This window comes from Urocitellus parryii, chromosome 12 (assembly GCF_045843805.1).
Source record: "Urocitellus parryii isolate mUroPar1 chromosome 12, mUroPar1.hap1, whole genome shotgun sequence".
In the NCBI taxonomy this organism is placed as follows: Eukaryota; Metazoa; Chordata; class Mammalia; order Rodentia; family Sciuridae; genus Urocitellus; species Urocitellus parryii.
Genome location: NC_135542.1, coordinates 22393929 through 22411150, shown reverse-complemented (window position 1 = coordinate 22411150; position 17222 = coordinate 22393929).

The following is a 17222-nucleotide window of genomic DNA, read 5'->3' as shown; positions in this document are numbered from 1 at the left end:
AAACTAATCCCAAAGAACCAAAGACAGAATGTTTTCTCTGTTATTCAGAAGCTAATTCACAATAAGGGTGGTGGGAGAATAGTGATATTTTGGATTAAACAGAGGGGAGTAAAGGGAGAGGAGGGGGTATGGGGGTAAGAATGATAGTAGAATGAATTGAACATTATTACTCTATGTGCATATATGATTATATAACCTGTGTAACTCTACATCATGTACAACCAGACAAATGAGGAATTATACTCCAGTGTCAAAATGTATTCTACCATCATGTATAACTAATTACAACAACTTAAAAAATGAGTGCTGGAGAGACAAGGGCAAGCAAAGTGGAGGGCATATGACAGGTCCAGCTCACTTCTCTTCTTTTCTTTTATTAATTGTAGCCTGACAGATGGTTGCTCAACTGCACTCTGTCTCCCAGTCCCTGATCCATATTCAACTCTACTGTTGAGAACAATACCCTAGAGCTTATGGCTGCAAAACAAGATGGAAGCAACCTGAGTGACTGCACAGATTGGCCTGGAATGCAGATGATTAAGAAGTGAATTACTGTCTTTTTTTAAGTCATTGCATTTGTTATAGCAGCTAATATTAATTAACTAATGTGGATATTCATAAGACATAAAAGAAAATAATTTGGTAGTAGGGGGTCAGAACGCCAGGTGGAGTATTTTGGTTTATCTCATAGTCAATGGAGAAAAACATGGCAAGTTCTTAAACTAGGGAGAGTTGTAGTGGGGGCTGTTCAAGGAAAATGAGACCAGAACCACTCAAAATTTCCACTAAGAGGTTTTTGCAGTGAAACAAATGTGAGCCTCAAATAGACCAGGATATGGAGTCTGAAAATGAAGTAAAAATAAAGTGAAAGGAATACATTCAAGAAACATCACAGAGATATTGCAGGCCTTGATGACCAATTGGATTTAGGAGAACCAGGAATCAAAGACAAGTTCCACGTTTCTAAACCAAAATGCTCTGATACAGAAGGAATTCCTGTCAAGAAAATGGAACTCTATAGACTAACTTCAAAAATTCATAAATAATTTGCAATATGGCCCCAAAGGCAGATCCTGTCAACAATTTTGTCTTTTCACCCTACCATCCAATGCGAGTGTGCATGCCACCATTTTTAAAGCAAACTAGGGGGAAGGGGTAGTCCCTAAAATAAGAAGAGCTCTAAAGAAACCTGCCCCACTCACCCACTTTATGAGGAACTGAAACGTAGGGTAAGTGAACTCCCAGAGAAATGAAATCTTAGTACATGAGAGCTTCAAAATGAAGTCATAGAATATTCATTCTTAAACAGCTTCTCTCTTTTATGTTTATGATCGGCAGGCCCTATAGAATTATATCCTAGTTTTGCATATACAGCACTTCTTGGAAGTATGACACAAGCATGAGATCCAATAATTACTTGTTCAGATTTAGAATTAGCATTTTCAGAAGTGGTAACAAAGTCAAGCATGAGATCCAATAATTACTTGTTCAGAGTTAGAATTAGCATTTTCAGAAGTGGTAACAAAGTCATTATTACCTAAAGTCATATGATGTCTCTAATATGTGTCAAAAGAAAATAGCTGAAGGTTTAGGTTGGAAAGAACTCTGTAAATCACATTCTCACTTCACACTTGCGGACACAAGCACTGAAGATTTTAGGCGCTTTGCCCATGTCTATGCAGACAGTTACTGAGTGGAACTTGAAACCAGACTTCCAGATTCTTGGATCTGTTTCCACTATTTCACAATTGCCTTTCAAAATATGACCTATAACAAAAAGCAATATAAAATTATTTGTTAGCTAACTAGCAGTAGTAATCTTTTCTTTCCACATTTTTATTGGTGCATTATAGTTGATGGGATTTATTGTTACATATTTGTACAAGCACACAATATAACAATATAACAATATAATTTGGCCAATATCACTCCCCAGCATTTCCCCTCTCTCCTTGTCTCCTACCCCTTCATCCCTTCTACTGATCTCCCTTTGATTTTTAGGAGATCTACCCACACATTTGTTTTCCTTTTTCCTCTGTAGCTTCGCACATTAGAGAAAACATAAGACCTTAACCTTCTTTCTGAGTTTGACTTATTTCACTTAACACAATGGTCTCTAGTTCTATCCATTTTCCTGCAAATGCTAAAATTTCATTTTTATTTATAGCTGAATAAAATTCCACATGTATATATACCACATTTTCTTTATCCATTCATTTGTTGATGGACACCCAGGCTGGTTCCATAGTTTGGCTATTGTGAATTGAGCTGTAATAGAGGCTCATGTTGGATGGTAGGGTGAAAAGATAAAATTGCTGACAGGATCTGCCTTTGGGGCCACACTGCAAATTATTTATGAATTTTTGAGATTAGTCTATATAGTTCCATTTTTTTAATATTTATTTTTTAGTATTTGGCGGACACAACATCTTTGTTTGTATGTGGTGCTGAGGATCGAACCCGGGCCACACGCATGCCAGGTGAGCGCGCCACCGCTTGAGCCACATCTCCAGCCCCTATAGTTCCATTTTCTTGACAGGAATTCCTTCTGTATCAGCTCAATATGGGTATGCATGTATCACTGTAGTAAGATGACTTTAATTCTTCTGGGTAAATACTGAGAAGTGGTATAGCTGGGTCATATGGTGGTTCCATGCCTACTCTTTGAGGAGCCTCCAAACTGATTTCCCTAGTCGTATAGTCCCACCAACAGTGTAAAAGTGTTTCTATTTCTTTACCTCCTCTCCAGCATTTATTATTATTTACATTCTTGATGATTGCCATTCTGACTGGTGTGAGGTAAAATATCAGTGTAGTTTTGATTTGCATTTCCCTAAGTACTAATTATGTAGAACATTTTTTCACATATTTGTTGGCCATTTATGTTTCTTCTTTTGAGAAGTGTCTGTTTAGATCATTTATTAATTGAGCTATTTGATTTTTTTCATGTAAAGTTTTTTGTGCTCTTTATATATTCTGGATATTAATCCTTTGTCAGAAGATAGTCATTGTAATCTTACTTATAAAAAAGAGAACATATGAGGCTTGGTGTCATTGAAAAGGACTATATATTTTAAGACTCTCATGGTCTTTACCCCAAAATTCTCAACATCTCTGTAGGAACAGTAAAATTCAAAGTTTTTATCTCTCCACGTATCTGGTACTAGTGATCGAACCAGGGACACTCTACCAATGAGCTACATCCCCAGCCATTTTTAAAAATTTTGTTTTTATTTTGAGATAGAGTCTCGCTCAATTGCCCAGGCTGGCCTTGAACTTGTGATCCTTCTGCCACAGCTCCTGAATAGCTGGGATTACAGGTGTGTGCCACCAGGCTTGGCTTTAAAACTTTTGCTTTTTAAAGGAAATACATTGGGTGTATCTTATCCACTCTTAATTCCTTAGAGTGATTATAGTGCCCTGGTATAGTAGGTGTCTAATGAAATATAAATTATTACACATTGAATTGCACCATTATTGATCTGAATGATAATGTGTCAGCATTATTTTCCACTAAGGAAAAACAAAGAATTTAAAAGAAGCATGGGTGGAATGTAGCTCAGTGCGAGAGCACTTGCCTAGCATGTGGGAGACTCTGAGTTAGATCCCTAACCTGCAAAAAATAAAATAAAACAGAAAATAAGAGACATAGGCTTAACTCCTGCCCAAAGTCGTGACTATTCCTGCAGAGGGTGAAATAGCAATTATACAAAGGTGAGAACTGAAATCATGGATTAAATATCATGAAAGTGACTTGGGCCAACTAGTTACCAACTTCTTTAATATTGTTTAGAATAATTATTTTTTTGCTGATATTGTTATTTATTTTAAATTTAAATCCTAAAAATACACATGTAAAAGTCACCTATATTTTTACCTAATACAGATATCATCTACATGCATGCCTAAGTGTGGGTGTATCTGTTCCCTTCCAGAACTTTTTTTCATCTGTAGGCTTTGATTTATTTCTTCTGTTCTTTCTTGATCCTGGTAAAATATTAAAGCAGAGAAAGCAAGTCAAATGAGTCAACTAAAGTGACCTCACCCCTACTCCCGTGCCAAAAATACCAAACAGTAATGATTTAGAGTATATCCTCATGTAACTTATTGCCTATTTTACTTAGCTCTAGTCATGAATACATGTTTATATAAAATTTGATAGACCCCCTTTTTTTCTCTATGTGTTATCTTGTATTTTTGCAATGTTGCCACATGGATTTCACACTAAGCTCTCTAAGGAAGAAAGTTGCCAGGCGAATGGATATGTGAGGAAACTGGGAATTCTTTCAAGGTTTGTGGGTCCTAATCAGGTTAAAGATTTTGTGTGACCATGAAGTAGAAAAATTGGAAAAATAAGAAACAGTGAGCAGAAGGTTGCATTTTCTGTTATTGCATAAAAAGGAAAGGCTTATATTTAGATATCGAACAACTGAAATTGAGGACAAGCATAACTTTCATCCAAGAATAATATTCAAAGCAAACTATCAAAAACTCTGAGCTTCAGAATATATTAAACCTAATTTTGGATATTCCAGGCAAAACATTTTCATTTTCACGGTAAACATATGCACATTTATTTTTAAGTTAGTGCTGTGTTTAAAGTGATAGTATAAATGATAAAATTATACTTACATATTATAAGGTATATTTTGAATACATTTTTTGGAACCAGGGATTGAACCCAGGGTCACTTAACCACTGAGTCACATCCCCAGCCCTTTTTATTTTTATTTTGAGACAGGGTCTCTCTAAGTCCCATCTGTCTCTTGAATGCTTCTTGCACCAGAACTCTTTGACATTTTGTAACCACAAATCACTATTGTCCATATAATTAACTCATGTTAGACGAAGGAGAGCAGTAATAGTGATACTTCAGTCCTTTTTTCCAGGATCTGACCCTAAGGAGAACATCCTGATAATCCATTAAAGAAAGTTCACCCTCTCAACAGCATGGAACATGTATTGGGAGAAGAGCAAGACTAGAGACAGGATGACTAGTAGGGAAAATAATTGCAATAATGAAGGGGAGAGAAGATATAATTACTTACATTTAGAGGGTTGCGTTGAGGAATAGGTACTTGGGGAAAAACGTAAAGAGAACTTCTGGATTTCTTCTTTGGGCAGTTGTATTTGACTGTGGTGACATTCTGTGATGTAGGAATTCCAGAATTGAGGGATTTCTCCCTTTACATTGGAGTAAATTTAAGTATTACAAGATATCTTATTATTCTTTCTTTTTTTTTTACGGAAGCTTGATTTTATTTGAGTAATTTTTCCTGCTATAAATGCCATATGTCATTTATGTCTCTAAGTCAATCATGCTAACCCCATTGTTGAGCTGGAAGTTGGCTTGGGAATGGACAAATGAGACAGTTCTGACCAATGTAACATGAAGTGAAATTTACTGTAGAGCTTCTGGAATAGGTTTTTTCTATGATTTGAATATGTCCCCCAAGCTTCATGTATTGGAAACCTAATTTTAATAATGTTAAGATAATGTTAAGAGGTGGGGTCTTTAAAGGGTGATTAAACATGGGGGTGGAACTCTTCGTGGATGGGACTAAAACACTTTCAAAAGGCTTAAAGTTGCCCTTTTAGCTTCTGCCATATGAAAATGGAACAAGATGACCCTCACCAGATGCCAGCTGGCATCTATAACTAGGAGAAAATTAATTTCTGTTTAGATATTTAAACCTTGTCTCAGATAGTTTATTCTAATAGCACAGAGGAAGATAGTTTTTTTCTCACTCATAAAAAGAGACAACCAATAATTCATTGGACTTTATTGTGTCTGCATGTGACAAGTAAACTGTAGACACAATTTTAAGATCATGTGATGACCTTAGAGCTGATGACCTCAGAGCAGAAAGATCTAGAAGGAATCTGAGTTTTTTGATGGGCAAAGTTAGCTGCTGAGCTGGGACCATTTCACCTGAGATTTCTTGTTTTATGGTAATAAATGTTTCTATATGATTCAATCCAGGTGAGGTTCCTGTTATATGTATACCAAAACAACTTAAGAGATACAGAACAGGACTATCCCTAAAATTCCTATCCAGACTTATAGCCACTTGGAAATAAGACCTTGGGGACTGGATTTTCAGTGGTCCAACCAATGACCCAGAGCAGTTTACCATGAGAAGGTGAACTGATTGAGATCTGAACTCTTGGAAAATGGTGTCCACTATTGTAAGGGTCTGGCAAACGTCGGAGGAAGAGACCACCAAGAGACTGGCTCATGCAACAGCAAAAGGGGTTTATTGAGGATCCAATCCAGCGCACTGGGGCTCCAGGCTCACTCAAGAAGGGAGAGCGGCCAAGAGCCCCGAGCAGGGGTTGAGCAGTGCTTAAGTACACTTTTTTAGGGAGGGCAGGGACTTTACATACATCACAGTCTCCTTTAACAAATCACCATACACCTCGGGAAAATCAAACAACAATTCTCAAACATGATTAGCACATTCATTGGCGGGAACAGGTCGGGCGGGGGTGATAGGTCATTCCTAAGGAGGGGATACATTCAAATTGATTGGTTTGGGCCCTGAATGCCTACGTGCCAAACTGCACAGGGTCCAGGTTATTTAACAACTAAATGGTCAGTACCGGGCATTGTCTTAACTGCCTCAGGAATTTCAGGTTCTGTGTGCAGTTCAGAAACTTTACAATACCTAGTCCTTTACATTTTAACTCGGGCTTTGCAGCTTAGAAACTTTACCCTTTCACTATGTGTTATTGTAAACTGGCCATTTAATTCTATCAATATTAAGGCATAGAATTTCTTTTTCTTTTCTTTTTTCTTTTTTTTTTTTTTTTTGGTACTTAGGATTGAACTTAGGGGTACTCAACCACTGAGCTGCATCCCTCGCATTATTTTGTATTTTATTTAGAGGTAGGGTATCACTGAGTTCTTAGTGCCTCACTTTTGCTGAGGCTGTCTTTGAACTTGCAATCCTTCTGTCTCAGCCTCCCAAGCCACTGGGATTATAGGCGTGCTCCATAAAATCTTAATAGTCACTTCCTGTATTATATTTAACTGTTACTTCATGCCTGTTGTTGCTCAAGACAACTGGTAGACCTAAGACATAGTGCTTAGGTCATGATGGAAGTTTACAACTTTGACAAAGCCCCTTGACAGAGTACAGGAAATAACAGTCAACCAAACAGGAAGTAGGCAGAACAGCCAGAAATATTTGAGCCTATTGCAAAAAATTGTCTAGCTACAGAACATATAATACTAAACAATATTCTGAACTGATATCTTCCATTTGTAAACATTTAATGGGGATCATGAGAGAGAGAAAAAACAAAGGAAGTAAATAATATTTCTCACTGGAGTAATTATTACACAAACCAAAGAATACCATCTGCCCAGTTTTAAAACATTTCTGAAGATTCCTTGACTGTTCTCCCATGATTAAATGAATTCTGTGGCTCCTCTCTTTGAACTTAGAACAAACTATAGTGACTGACCTATAGATCATGGTAGAAGTGATGCTATGCGATTTTTCAAGGCCAGGTTATAAAAGGTGGTACAGATTCTCCCTCGTTGTCTAGACCCTGCTTTAGAGCCTTGAGCCACTGTGTAAGAAGCATTACTACCCTGAGACCCCAATGCTGTGAGGAAGCACAACTAACCCATGTAGACCTGGGAAAAGGGAGTTGCCTAGTCATCCCATGCTTTCCCAGTGCTTCTCTTCCATTTCCTGCCACTGGCTGACTGCAACTGCTAAGAGATCGTAAGCCAGAAACATCCACAACAGCTCTTCCTGCATTCTTGACCCACAGAAATTACAAGAGATCATTAAAGGACTGTTGCTTTTTATCCAGTATGCTTTGGGGTGGTTTGTTATGCAGCAATGGCTAACTGGAACAAATAGATGAGGTGATTTAAATGCTGTGATTCTTTATTAGGTAGAGTAAGAAACTAAGGGCCCATTAGAAGCCATTATACCTAATTACTATGACAAAGAAAGGTGAATTGATGGTTCCTGTCAGAGGAGCCATTGACAATAATAAAAGCAAATAATTAGTTGGTGAGTCCAAGGATGGTTTTTAAAACATCCTTATCCTGAAAGAGTATGTTAGTTAAAATTAAATGTTCAAATGTGATGTCTTATTTCTTGGAGGTAATTTGTATGAATAATTTTTTTTAACCACTGCTTCTTCCTATTTTATTTTACCAACAAACTACAGCAGATATTTGGGCTGATCCCTGACATGTCATATCTCAAAATTCAAAAAGCCCCAAACTGGGAGGTTTAAGACTTATATGAACTGGGGACCAGTTTGTTGGCCTTAGGATATTAAATATTCATTTAACATTTCTGAAAGGGAAACATAGCCAGTCAGGCCATATCTGTGGGCTAAATTTTTAGGATGGAAAAGATGGATGTCAGAGAAGTTAAAGGCTCCTAAGACTTGCACTTATCATATTAATTCTTTCTATTCTGTTTTAAAGTGTTGAAAAAAATATTAAAAAATTTCAAGATCAACAAAACAAAATGCAAAATAGTAACATGGATAATGCATATGAAATGTTCAGAGTAGGAAAAATTAACAAAGACAGAAAGCAGATTAGAGGTGTCCTAGGACTGGAGGTTACATAGGGATTGGTACTGATGAGTAACATGAGTATAGGATTTCTTTAGGGAATGCTGAAAATCCTCTAAAATTGATTGTAGTAGTGGTTGCAAAACCAAGTAGATGGGTTGAGCATCCCTAATAAGAAGATCCAAAATCCAAAACGGTCCAAATTCTGAAACTTTTGAGCATTGGGTTGTTGCCACAGGTAAAAATTTCACACCTGGCCTCATGTCAAAACAGAGGGACAGTAAAAATATTTTATAAAATTACCTTCAGGCAATGTATAGAATACACACATAAAACAATGAATTTTCACATTTAGACTTTGGTCCCATCCTCAAGATATCATTATGAATATGCAAACATTCCCAATATAAAAAAATACAAAGTCCAAAACACTTCTGATCTCAAGAATTTCCGATAAGAAATACTCAACCTGTATTAAGAACCAATGCATGGTAAGTGTGGTGGCATATGCTTTTAACCCCAGCTACTGGTAGGTCAAGACAGGAAAATCCAAGTTCCAGGACAGCCTGGGCAACTTAGTGAGACCCTGTCTCAAAATAAAAAAAATTAAAAGGACTGGTGGTAGAGTGGAAGAATGTGTGTGTTTGATCCCCAGTACCATAAAAACAAAACAAAAACCATTGCATCATACTCTAAAGGGGTAAATCATGTGAAATGTGAACACTGTATCATACAATTTGCTTAATAAAGCTGTTAGAAAAGAAATAACATGGGGAAAAAGTGTAAGTAAGATGAAAACAGATAAAACTTAAGCCTCTTTATCATAATTAAGATCTTTTCACCAATACTTAGAAATTCCCTTGTAAAAAAAGAGAATGTGATGCTGAGATTCTTCTAAAGCAGACTTCAGCAAACTTTTCCTATAATAGGTCAGATAGACAAAATTTTAGGCTTCGTTGATTAAAAGTCAGAATTGCATTCATTATATAGGTATAGGTATTCATATACCAAGAAAGAATAAATTTTTGCACGCTGTTAATTAATGGAATTAAAAATACCCCATAATAATTGAGTACCATTTTTTTTTTTTGCAATACAAGTCTTCCCATGAGAAGAATGGAATTCTTTTTTTAGGAGATAACATTTTGCTTAATTGAAATTCAAAGTTAGCATTCCCTATCATTAAATTAATTGTAAATGTCCTTCTTAAAAAAAATTCTTAGCTCATGGGTCATATAAAACAAATAGCAGGCTGTATTTGGCCTATGGATCATAGTTGGCCAACCTCTAAAAGGAATAAATTCTTGAAGGTTGATGTGTTGGTTTCCATGGGGCTTCTGTAACAAAGTACCTCAAGCTGGGTGACTTAAAACAAAGCAGTGCTTTATATTAGAGAGTCATGTTCACATTGGAAGAAGCCACACTGGGCTGGGCCCTGGGCAAGACAAGACAGAGTGAAGAGGCTGGACTGAAGCTGTGGGGCCTGAAGGATCACTTTGGGCAGATGGAACCAAATGTTCAATGTTCTGAGATGGAGCCGATCAAAGCATTTTCAAGGAACACAGAGAAGGTCAATATATTTGGAATGCCATGTGTGCCAACAGTTTAGTTCTGTTTTGGGTGGTGTTGGGATTGAACCCAGGGCCTTGTGCATGCTAGGCAAGCACTCTACCAACTGAGCTATATCCCCAGCCCCCTACAGTTTAGTTCTTGATAAGGTAGAAAGGACAAGCTGGGGTCAGATCTTATAGGACCTTTTAAACCATGGTGAGATTGGGAATTTGTCCTAAGAATACCAGGACCCCTAATTGCTTCTATGCAGGAGAATATCATGATCTGATTTGATTTCAAAACATAAAAAGTCTTGGATGCTAAGTAACAAATGATTTAGAGAGCAGGGCAAAAGTGAGGTGAAGCCATATGTCTTGAAGCTATAACAATTATCCAGGCAAGCGTTGAAGGTGACTGGTACAAGGTTTAGCCATGCTAATGGAGAGAAGTAAGTAGATTAATGATCTCTTCTTCTTAGACAAGATCTACAGTATTGGAAAATTCGTGAATATAAGGGTGAAGAAGACAGTGTTAAGAATGGCTTTCAGGTTTCTGCCATCAGTACCTGGGTGGAGAGTGGGACCATGGAACAAAATATGGAACACTGGAATAGCCCCAGGTTTGGCAGTAGAAAGAGGAAGATTATGAGTTTGGTATGAGTATGTTCAATCTGAGCAACTAGCGAAACGGCAAGAGGGCTGTCTAAAACTGGAGATATAAATCTAAGGGTGGTTATTATGTTTCGAAGGGACCAGTGAATAAATCTCCTTACCTTCTGAGTTCAGAGGCAATTGAAAAATAAATACTGACCTTAAGGGATCAAAATCTCAACTTCTTTATTGTGTAAACTGGATGTGTGGAATATGGCTTTGATCTGTAGACAAAGTTGAGCTTTTCAATCTTTTTTCCTGAATTTCACTTATTAGCCCCCAAATTTCAGACCTCCCTGCTTATTTCAGAATGGAGTTCATGGTGTAGGAGGGAGAACTGGACACTGGTCCAGAGAAGGAGGGAAAGGTACCCACTGTCAGTGAGTCATCCCTGTCAGAAGGATGGTGGATTCTAGCAGGAAACAGGTGCAGTTAAAGCTGTAATTGTTGATGAGAGGTTAGCACAGGGATGATTTGCAGAGGTGTGGGCAAGGTCAAAGCTACCAACAAGGGATGTAAATGCATCCAGGAACTAGGTACTGGGAGGTTCCAGTAGGAACAAAGGGAGGGAGCTGTTACCAGAACTGTGGATGAGGCGGAGGCAGTGCCTGACAGTGAGGAGGCAGAGGAAAGAATCCAGGGCCCAAACTGTGGCCCTCACTAGTCCCGTGAAGGTGGCTGTACGGCAGGGCAGGGGATAAATTTCCTACCTACTCATTTTTTCCATTTCTGAACTCCCTCCCATTGATGAAACCCATCAGAAGCCAGAGGACTGTATCAACCAAGGAATGCATTGGCAGCACTCATCCGAGGGTACAAGGGTGGAAAAATGGGCCACCAGAAAATAACCAAGATGGGCAGGGGTTGGAGGAGAGGGCAAGAGGTGTGGTTCTGCTGTCTTGGCAGTGAGCATCTTTGAGGTAAGGATGCAGCCTTGCTCCTACCTTTATGAAGCTCACCTCCACCTCACATCAACTCTTCCTGTGAGTTCATCCTTCAACTACTACTGGGTAGATTAGCCTTTGCTCCAAGATGACTCTGAAATAGTAACCAAACAATTCTTTAACTAAATGATCAGTGTTTGCAGCGCCCTGGAATGGAAACTCAGTACTATTCTATTTCATAAGCTCACATTTTCTCAACTGTATTATTCCACTGGCTCATCAGAAGATATGCAATGGAATCAGATGATATAGAAATGTATGACGATATGATGTTTGATAATGATACGATGCCCATAAAACTGAAATGTCACAAATAACCTTTCATTAGAGTGTTCCATTGTTTCTAACACGTAGATTTTTGAAATTGGGATTCATATTCCAGTCTCCTCAGCCAAGCTGCAGTTCTGACAGAATTGTCATTGTCCATGCATGTGCATAAAAACTGGCACGATGGGTATCAGCAACATGGAAGAAAGCCCTACAGGCAGAGAACACTGTTATAAAATGCTTTGTCACCAGTGCTCTGGGTTATGCAAAGGATGACACTATTTGAGATTCATACAGTTCATTCTGAGTTAAAAAGTGAGTTTGTCATAGACACGGAAAATAAGTTAGTGGTTGCAGGCGCTGGGGGAGTAGGAGCAGTGGAAGGGGGAGTGGCAGCTACTGGATACTGGGTTTCTTTGGGGGGGGGTGATAGAAATGTTCTGAGATAGGTAGCAGTGATGGTTGTTTAACTTTATACACTAAAAACCATTGAATTTTTTGCTTTAAAACGGCAAATTTTATGGTAGGTGAATTATATCTCAATTTTTTAAAAAAGGGATTAAGAACATAAAGGGAAGCTATTTGTGATTTAAAGGGACCAGTGAATAAATCTCCTTCCTTTCTGAGTTCAGTGCTACCTGAGAAAGAACTATTGATAGAGAACTCTACTATTTTTGCAACTTATCTGCCTCTAAAACGATTTCAAAATAAAAAATTTAACAAATGGGACTGGGGTTGTGGCTCAGTGGTAGAGTGCTTGCCTCGCATGTGTGAGGTACTGGGTTTGATCTCAGCACCACATAAAAATAAATAAACAAAATAAAGGTATTAAAAAACACATTAAAAATTAAGTACTTTTGGGGAATACCATCCAAACTTGAGGTTTTGTGTAGAAAAATCTGTATTCAGAGTAGTTATAGACTTGTGTGAGCTCTCTTAATGAGGAAAAATGATATTCAATAAAAAAATTTTCCAATTTTGAAAGCAAAGATGATTGGGAATGTTTGAATTTTTAATATAAAGAACTTCTAAGAATATTTTAGGTTGTTTTGCTTATATTTTCCTTTTTATGGATGTAGAAGATCAACATGTGATTGAAAATCTGTTGCTACTAAGTCTAAAAAATCTTGTTGACTAAGTATAAAATAAACATTTTAGGTGGCAAAGAAAATCACCTTGTCAAAGTTTAGTTAGCTTTTATTCCTCTTATGGGTACTATGTTAGATGTTGTGAAATACAGTATTACCTATCCAATGAGGAATTCTTCCCAAACCCCAAATTCCCTTACTTTTATACGGTAAAGACCACAGACATTATAGTACACCATTATCTCCTGCACAAACTCCCATCCTAATTAATCACAATCTAGGGTCTTCACTCAGTGCCTGGGAAAAGTGAGGTTCTTTCAGTGATTGCAGCCAAAGTCTCCTGTGTATTCTACTTTTAGAGCCCAAAGGGTTAACAGGATGTGGATAATTATCCCAGCACCAGCCCAAGAAACTTAAAAAGCTTAAGCAAATCTGCTGCTCCTCACAGCAGTTAAACCAGTTGTGTCAGTCCTGATTCTAGACTGTGAGCTGCAGAAGCCACTGAGTTAAGCAAAGAAGGAATTTATGCATAGCCCACTAGGTAAGAGGGAAATTACAGGGAAGACTGGAACCCCTGGCTTTGAGTGGTGTGACCTATAAATTAGGCTGGAGAAGACACTGCTGTTGGGACCTGAGCTGTGGACTCACCATCATGAAAGGTTCTCCTTGGGCCTTATCTGCCCATCACTGACTCCTCACTCACAGTGGGTGCATCTCACTGGCTGAGCCTTGGTCACATGGCTGCCTCATGATCACATGGCTGCAAGGGAAGTTGGGAAAATGAGTGACATTTTTTGCTTCCATAAAAGGAGGCAATCTGCCTCACAAAAAGACTCTTTTAAAAAAATATTTATTCTTCAGTTTTCGATGGACACAACATCTTTATTTTATTTTTATGTAGTGCTGAGGATCGAACCCAGCACCCTGCGCATGCCAGGTGAGCCTGCTACTACTTGAGCCACATCCCCAGCCCACACAAAGACCCTTAAGGAGTGGGCAGAAGGTTAGTTGGTGTACAGACAAAAATCACATGAATATCCAATTTACCAATCAAAATAAAGTCCTCAAAATCTCAGGAAGTTACATATTGTGCTGGCACCAGCTAATGACCCTAGCAGAAGCCCTGCAGTATCTGAAGGAAGGAGGGGAGACAAAAATAAATAAATAAATAAAGAAAGAAAGAAAGAAAGAAAGAAAGAAAGAAAGAAAGAAAGAAAAGAAAACATAGATATCATCTGTGTTGGTTTTCCAGTTCTTGACCTATGAACTTTATACTGTGTTGGAAGAAGTCTTTCATTAAGAGGTTAATTATTGCCTAAGTTTACCATATCCCACCTGGAAATTGAAATCCTCCTATTCTCTTGCAAAAGTGAGAAATTTTCAATGGTGTTCCAGATCTTACTGAAGACTCCCTGCTTTTCTATTCTGTATATTTAAAATAATTTAATTTCCATTTCTTAGTCTGTTTTCTATTTCTATATAACTGAATAGCACAGACTGTATAATTTATAAAGAGAAATTTATATCTTACAGTTCTTCAGCTGGCAAATCCCAAAGTTGAGGGGCTGCTTTTGATAAGGGCCTTCTTGCTGGTGGGGAACACTCGGCAGAGTCGAAAGATGGCACAGGGAATTACATGGTGAGACAGAACAAGCTTGCCAGAGGAGCTCACCTTTATAACAAAACCATTCCAGTAATAACTCATCCATCCATTAATCCATGAATGGGTTAATTCAATCAAGAGGGCAGAATCCTCATGACCCAATTATCCCAAGAATGTCCCATCTCTCAAGTACCAGTAACATATAACTTTGGGGGTTAAGTTTTCAACACCTGAAAATTGCGGGAACATAGTCAAAACCATAGCACCCTATATCCCTGTCAAGTCAAGGACACATCCCTACCTCCTCTTGTGAACCACCATTGCAGTTGGTATGCTGGAAAATTGGCTCTCTTTAGTCATGATTTGTACCATTTGCCAATTCCCATGGTGGAAGATTTTAAGCTGCCAAAGTTGTGACTTGCAAAAATCTCTGAACATTTATTGCCTCTTTTGGGTCTCTGCAAACATCATATTTTGCCTAGAATTTCTTAGGCTGGTGACATCTGTCTCCTGAAGCATTTGTCTCAGTTCTTTAATCTGTAGAATGAATAATGTTCCATTAGGGAAGAGTCCTCTGGTTTGTTCATGGCTGTATTCCCAGTGCCTAGAACACTATCTGGCACATGGAAGACCCCAGAGTACCTCTTTGTCTTGGTGGTGGTTCTAAGGCTCTTCTCTGGAGCCTGGTGAGGACCAACACCTTTTTCATGTGCCCATCCATGGGGCAATGCCTTTCTCTGCCTTGGCATTAGAGTTTTCCTTAATGTCCTGTGTTTATCAGGGAAGTGGAACCTGCTTCTGATCATCTATTTGCCCCTGTTGTTCCACTTCTCTTTTCTGGAAACTCAACCAAGTTTCTAACATTTTACCTTACTTCTTTTTTATTTTTAGGCACTGGGAATTGAACTCAGGTGCACTCAACCACTGAGCCACATTCCCCAGCCCTATTTTGTATTTCATTTAGAGGTAGGGTCCCACTGAGTTGCTTAGGGCCTCACTTTTGCTGAGGCTGGCTTTGAACTCACGATTCTTCTGGCTCAGCCTCCTGAGCTACTGGCATTACAGGCGAGTGCCACTGTGCCTGGCTTATCTTGCTTCTTGAGTTTATCATTTCCTTCTTCATCCCATGTCAATCCACACTGTTAATTGTAACTAGTAGTGTTTTTCTTTTTATTTCCCTTTCTAGCCAAGATGATTACTTTTCTGATAAACACCTTAGAATCTATCTTGTGGGGTCCACCACAGTGAACACCATGAAATAAAATTTTGAGCCTGACAAAACACATGGCTGGTGAAAGAAATTTTATATTCCTTTTTCTTTTCTGCATGATGTTGTCATATTGGGCTAATATTGAACCAGGCCTGGATTCTATCACTGTCCTGCCTGGTCACCTGTAGCCCATTTCAAAGCTTTGCCTTCCCTGAAAAATCCCCTCCACAAGTTCGACAGGTATGTTTCCTCAAGGCATCTGCCATGCCTGTGTTCTGACCTGTAATCATGGAGCCATCTAGAAACTCACTGGTAATACTAGAATTGTTCCATGCTCATCTTTCCAGACATCCTGCCTCAAATTAGATCGAGATTGTGTGACTACCTGGTATAACTGTCATGGTCTTTAAAGGGTCATTCCCCCAATTAAACCTATTGTCTGACCTTTTAAGAGGGCACTTCTCAAGAGCTTCCTGGAAATACACTCCTTGGTTGCATGGGGAGAGGGTGTGTAGATTACTCCGGTCTCTTCTCTGAAATTCCTCCTCCCTCTATTAGAGCCCTTTGGACTTCACTCAGCCTTTCTGATCTAGTAATAACGACAACAAATGAGTTTCTAGTATCTTCTTTGAGAGTGGTCAGCTCCAAGCACATCTCCCTTCTCTTCTCCCTAGTCCTTTCACATGGGCCTAGCTTGACCTCCAGGATCAAAAGCTTTCTCCTGGAGCTAGAGGTATAGCTCAGTGGTAGAGAACTTTCCTAGTATGTATGAGACCTTGGGTTTGATCCCAACCTCTGAAAGAAGCACAACGAAACAACAGCAATAGCAGCAAAACCTTCCTCCCAAGGAAACCCTTCTCTCCCCACAGCAGTGGTGGTAAGGCCCACTGCTAGCTAACCAGAACAGATACTGGCTGCAAACAACCAGCACATGTCTCTGGCCGAACCCAAGTTTCCCTTGCTGTCCTCCCTTCCCCCATTATCAATCCCCACCCAGCTCCTTTATTTATCTTTCTATCTTTATTTGCTCTTATTCTATCTTCAAGTTCAAAGTTTCTAAACCAATCCAGCTCCTCTTGATTCCTAGAGACAGCACATTCCTGGCACAGGCCTTTTCTTATCCTTCTTAGTCTTTAATTTTACTAATAGTTTCATTGTGTCCCAAAAGGTGACCTGCCACCTATAAAAATAAAGGTCTCTGGCTTGGGATATAGCTCAGTTGGTAGAGTGCTTGCTTAGCATGCACAAGGCTCTGGGTTTAATTCCCAGTACCACAAAAGGGGGGAGAGGGTCCCTATTCCTCTTTCTGTTCACTGATAAAAACCTACCACTGGGGCTGGGGATGTGGCTCAAGTGGTA